Raw genomic sequence first — 5,994 nt, forward strand, 5'->3', positions numbered from 1 at the left:
GTTGCTCGTTCAGTTGGTCGGCATCCCAGGAGTCCTCAGGTGATAGGTCCCCCCCCTCTTTTGCTTGTTCACCTTTTTTAGGCAGAGGCAGGGCCTTACACAGCAAAGGTTTGCAACCTTGTTGTAAGAGCAAGACTAAGTCCATTGTTAGTGGTCTTACTCAGCAAGGGTTTGCTACTTTGTTGTGAGAGCAAGACTAAGTTCTCTGTTCGTAAAGGAAGTAAGACCTTCGGTGTATTCTTCGCTTCATCTTATCTGCAAGGAATAGAGCTTAGAGTCTACAGCTGGAATGCTTTGAGACATCACGCGGCTTCGCCTTCGACAGTCAATCTGCAGTTTCTGCAAAACTGCGTGAATAGTCCTTTACAGTGTGTTAAGTTTAAATGTTCTGTCTGTCTACCCACCACCCTTAGCTTCTAAACCTTAGTCTGAATCTGATTCAAAAAGGATTAAATTCATGCAAGCTTCATGTAAATAAATAGCTAGGTGGAGGAAAAAGACTTGAATGTTCTAGTCCTAGGAACAGGCGCACTGAGACATTGTGGGAATCCCCATGGGAAAGAAAGAAAATTTGACTATGATTGAAGCAACATGGAATTGTGATTTAATGAAAAACAAGGCTTACCCACTTCTTCTGTGATGGAATTATGTGTCCTTCTTTTTTTTCTTTTTTGAATTAAGAACCAAGATAAAACAGACTGCACTAGCAATAGGAGGTCAACAGCACAGTTGAACACACTCATTGTGGCTGACCATTACTGAATGGAAGAAAGCAACTGTAAAAATGGGGATTTTTTTGCTTGGCTTTTCTTTCTTTTTCGATCTGAAAATCAAGGATGAGAATTCAGTCCACTGTTGAAATTATACAAAACCTCTGTTCCACTGAAGTGTTCTTTCTGATACACCATGTATATAGCTATTTCTCTTGTTCTTTACTGCGCCCGCCCCACCCCCCCCGGCCTCCCCAATTTGGCTTTGCCCTGCCAGAAGTCTGCATTAAAACTGGTGATCAATGGAGCTAAGATGATGCTGTTGCAGAAATTTGAATTGTTAGTTACCAGCTGTTGACAGCAAGTGTGTTGCTGTTAAGAGATTTATTACAATATTTTTTTCACTCTTTTATGTAGAAGCTTCATGTACAAGCCAGTTTCAGCTCAGTTATTTAATTTGAAAAAAGGCTGTCATTTTTAAATCTCGTTAATGTGCTGGTAGAAGCTATATTTTTTTTCTGTCTGAAGAGCTTTGTATGCTTTAAGGTATACTGTAATTTTGGTTTTCTTCCTATTATAGGATTAAGCTGTACTAGTTGATAACATATCTAAATACTAATGTATAATGTCTAAAAGTGTTCAGGAGTACTTAAATAAACTAGTTATGTTTATTTGCTTATCCATTTTGTTCTGTTGGAACAACAACACTGTGACGAAGTTAAAAGAGCAAGAAACATAGCAGAAAAGCAGGTTAAAGAATACTGATTTAAAGAGCGTAACACTGCTACCTTCAGTCCCGAAGAAGTACCAAAAAAGCATTCTTGCACAAAAGACCAATATATATGTAATTTAATCTTACAGTTTGGTATTTTTTTAATTATATATACTGGCATTAAAACATAACAATGCAATCTAAATTAATACGATTTCCCCCTCTCTCGTGGTGTCGGAAGTTAATATTTGGGTTTATTGTAGTTGGTTTATGAAGTATTTGTGGAAATAGAAGAGAGAATCTTTCTTGACATGTAAATGCTTTGTTCTGGAAACATATCAAAATATTAAATTTCAGTCTCTGGCTTCACATGTGAAGTGTAAAGCAAATCTGGATGATGCACCAGTTTCATTAATTTACTACAGCTTGTCTAAATTTCAGTGGTTTAAGCCTCATACATATATGTAGTATGATGATATCTATCTTGTGGAGTTCATCGTCTTAAGAAAGATTAATCTGAAATTTGCTTATAGCTTTTCACTGAAGTCTATGTTGTAATTTGAGTTACTTTCATAGCCAGAGGGATACTGAGTAATCCTGGAGTTCAGTGCAAATGGTTAAGGATTTTCATTCTTTAGTATCAAGTACTGAGTGGTTAGTATTAGTACAAAGGAACTAGTGAGGCATCTATATTTCCTGAAAAAGAAATAACAGTTCTTTCTCCATGTAAAGTATTCTGAGCCATTTACACTTATCTTTCAGTAACTGAGATATTAGGGAATTCTTAATAATTTATGAGTCTGGAAAAAAATAACGTTGCTTTGTAACAATTCTTATTTAAAGTAGTCTGTGTGGTTATAATGCTGCTCTACTGATCTATTATTTAAGCGTGTGAAACTGCTCCTAATATATTAAGTATTTTCTTCGTGTAGGTATTTGGATTCAATATTAAATACCATATAGCAAGTTAGAATTCAGAACAGACATTAACTCCAGCAAAGCAGGGAGAGCTCACTGATTCTCAGAGGTAAAGTATTTGCTTACTTGTAAACTCTGAAGCTTATGTATAAAATAAGAGCTAGAAACTCTAAACCGAAATTATTAGCAACTGTGTCAAAACTACAGACTTCATATTTGCCACAGTATATTCGCCCTTACTGGAGATCCTGAATAATTTTCAATAATTTAGCTGTGAAGGGGTAGCAAGAAAGCAGTAACAAAGATAATATTTTTAGAAGACCTAGCAGGATTATTTTCTTAATGAAAGTTTGTAAGATAGGCAGGTATTTTGTAAAGCAGAGTTTCTGCACCTGGAGTGGATAAGTGCTGTCCAAAAAGGCAAAGGTCTGTGTCTCTGACAATGGAAGAAGGACCTACCAAAGACTAAAGGGCTAGTCCTATGAACAGGAGTTCCTTGGTTTGCTTTGAGCAAGTGATCCAGTGTAGTGTTTTGTGATTAGCCTTGAGTGAGCATCTAATTTCACCTGTTCCTGCTCCAAGCTTAGAGTTACATATTGATATGTAAAAGGTACATAATTTTTTCAGAAAAGTAGCCTGTGTGATTTCACAGATGACTACTTCCTGTTAAAAGGTTCACCCTGTCAAAACATCTCTAGAAAGAGTACCACTGCTATGTAACTCAACAGGATATTAAGCAAACATCATAATAGAAGTGAGGGCAGTAAATAAATATAGTACTCTATTTACATCATATCTGTTTATTTTTTGCTCAAGGGTTCTATCTTGAAGTTTCTGATAAAAGTTATGGTGAATAACAAGAGATGTCATGCCCTGCTTTTGAGTCTTTCCTCAATTCTAGTGCTGTATAGGTAGGCAGCCTCAAGGCGGAGTGAGAAGACTTTGCTCTTTTTGCTGGTTTATTTCACTTTCACGACGGAGGGAATCCTTCTTTTGAAAAATGTTCACAAGGTGTCTCCACCTGTTCAGAAAAATAAAAACCTTCTGAAAAAATTGATGTTCTGTTTGCAGCAGGCCAATGTAGACATGAGGTTCTACTTGTGTTTGTGACACTACCTGACCTTACCATCAGGTAACTGGGATTAGCAATTTTTAGGGAACTGACATTGGTAGCCCTATGGAATGAATATTAGCTCAAGAATGTGTCCTTCACCACCAAATATATATATGACTTTTTAGGGTTTTTTTTTGTTTAATCTCACTGCCGTAAATGTAAAACCAGTGCTATATAGCTGAAAGCAGTGAACCTTTCCATAATTTGCACTGAATTGTGGTATCATGAAATACATAATGTTTCTTCATACTTTGGTTTTTTGTACTATCTTCCCTTGAGACATACTACCATATCATAAGCCAGTCTACAGAATTATTATAAACTTCATCAACGTCGCTTTAAAGAGTAAGTTATCATTTTCATGTTTCCTAATTTGATAGGATCCTTTGCCTCTGTCTGCTCCTTATGCTTTGCCTGCTTATGAACAGAGTGACATAATTTGACATTGCAATGTGAACAGTGTGTTGATTTCTTTTTTTTTTTTCTTTTTTTTTTCTTTTTGGTACATTTTAAAAGTAGCCCCTTATGTTGCTACAAGCTTTCTTGTGAAGACCTCTGCATATGTGCCTCTGTCTGTGCTTAGTGAATTAACTGGATCTAATCCTGTTCAGCTGTTGATGCCCTGTTTTCAGCACTTTTTATTATTATTTGTTTTAAGAGACCCCTAAAAAGATCATGTTTTCCTTCACAGAAAGAAGTAGTTTTATAAATTAATTAGCCAACATTTCTGGAAACACTTAGGTTGTTGAAAAGTTGAAAGAAAACCTATACCTCTTTTAACTTGAAATTTAAAATTATTGTGCAGTTAAATACATAGAGGTGCATGTGAAAATCCAATGGTAATAGTAGTTATTTAATACATAAGCAAATGTTTCCCTGTGTCCTGGTTTCAGCACCAAACTACAACAACTTGACTGAATTTGTCTCTCTGCATGCTGCTTTTCGTATTCCATACTCATCTTTGCAAGTCTACCTTCATTACCTTAATTTTTTTCTGGTGAGGAAGATCCAGAGGAGCTTCTCAGAACAGACTTCATGTGTAGATCCCTCCAAGAGCTGATAGGCATTGTTGTGTCCCTCTCAGTGGATCTGGCTGTTATTGTATTCAGTGTTTTGTAATCTACACTGAGTTCCTAAACTCTGATTGCTTACACCATCTCTTTTCAACTACGTATGTATGTCAGGTACAAAAATAACAGGTCTCATGATTTTAATTGCACTTGCAAAGGTGTATAGTTTTGTTGACCATCGTGAAATTGATGTCCTTACTGTGATGTTTACTGACTCACATGTCATAGTTTGCCATTAGCGTGAGTGTAGTAGCACAGACATGCTGTCAGACTCCTTCACTTGAAGCAGCATGTAGAAGATCAGTCATACCTATTGTTTTCTCAGGTCTGTAGTTTTGATTTTGTCAACAGTGTTAGTGAAATATTAAAAGGGAGTTTTACTACATTTGACCTACATTTTTTTTCCAGACACATGTAGTTTATAAAAATTAAATGAAAGGTTGAGTTTTAGAGATGACATAAATATTTTGACCTTGTAAACTTTAGACTAATTAACACATTTAGTTCAACAGGTCCATAAATACCTGTTGTTCCTGTTCACATTTCTATGTATGTAGGCAAATTTGCTGCAACAGTTGGTATTGAGTTGTACCTTAGAACAATAGTTTTACTGTGCAGTTACCCTACAAGATGTTTTTTGACTGACTTCTAGATATTATGAGCTGATAATTTTTTTCAAAAGCTTATATAAGAGTTTTCCAACACATTAGACATTGCAACTGTGCTGCTTTTTAAGGTATAAATATTCTATGTGATATGCTACAGGAAAGCATACTCAACATCCGAAGATAGACATCAAAGCCAATTTTTACTACAACTCTTCACTATGGGAGAGAGACAGTGGCTCATTCTAATCACAGCTGTTCTATTTTGGCACTATCTGAAAGAAGCTGATAATTATATTCCCAAAAGAGCTGTTCTTCACAGTGCAGGAGAAGAAAAACAAAAAACAAAACCAAACAAACAAACCAAAAAACCCAACTAAAACCAAAACACAGCTCAGACTTCTGCTTCAGTCACTTGTTACTACCTGGCACTGTTTCTGGCATTCTTCAAAGGCTGTGCAATGACTTGGAAAGGAGACCGAAGAGTTCTACCTGTCCTCCAGGCTTCCTTGCTCGTAGACCCATTATGATGAGGCATATTTGTTTTTCCATGAAGAAAACAGAAGTCTTTTATTTCTAAAACTGTCACCTCAGTTTAGTGTAAATAAAATATGAAGGACAGAAATACTAATTAAAATTTGTGAAAGTTTGAAGGACACTAGTCTTTTGATTATATTATTCTTATTCTTTTTTTTTTCCAGATAGTCCTGCCTGGTTATGCTAGTTCCCTGACAAAGTGTTATTTTTTTCCTTTATTCCTTAGAAACTTAATAGGATCTCAGATATATCATCCTTAGATTAAAATCTGTAAAAATACTGTTCTGAAAATCTGCAGAAAATCAGTCTAATTTAGTTGTTCCTGCTG

At 35.7% G+C, this 5,994-nt stretch overlaps 1 protein-coding gene across 1 annotated transcript in view; it reads left to right on the forward strand.

The window, feature by feature from the left end:
• LOC104468959 (phosphatidylinositol 4-phosphate 5-kinase type-1 beta-like) overlaps positions 1–5,994 on the forward strand; it is a gene marked incomplete at its 5' end in the record, with an annotated part of 37,406 nt that overhangs the window by 13,488 nt on the left and 17,924 nt on the right. The window lies entirely within an intron of this gene.

This window comes from Pterocles gutturalis, unplaced genomic scaffold (genome assembly GCF_000699245.1).
Source record: "Pterocles gutturalis isolate BGI_N339 unplaced genomic scaffold, ASM69924v1 scaffold27945, whole genome shotgun sequence".
NCBI classification, from domain to species: domain Eukaryota; kingdom Metazoa; phylum Chordata; class Aves; order Pterocliformes; family Pteroclidae; genus Pterocles; species Pterocles gutturalis.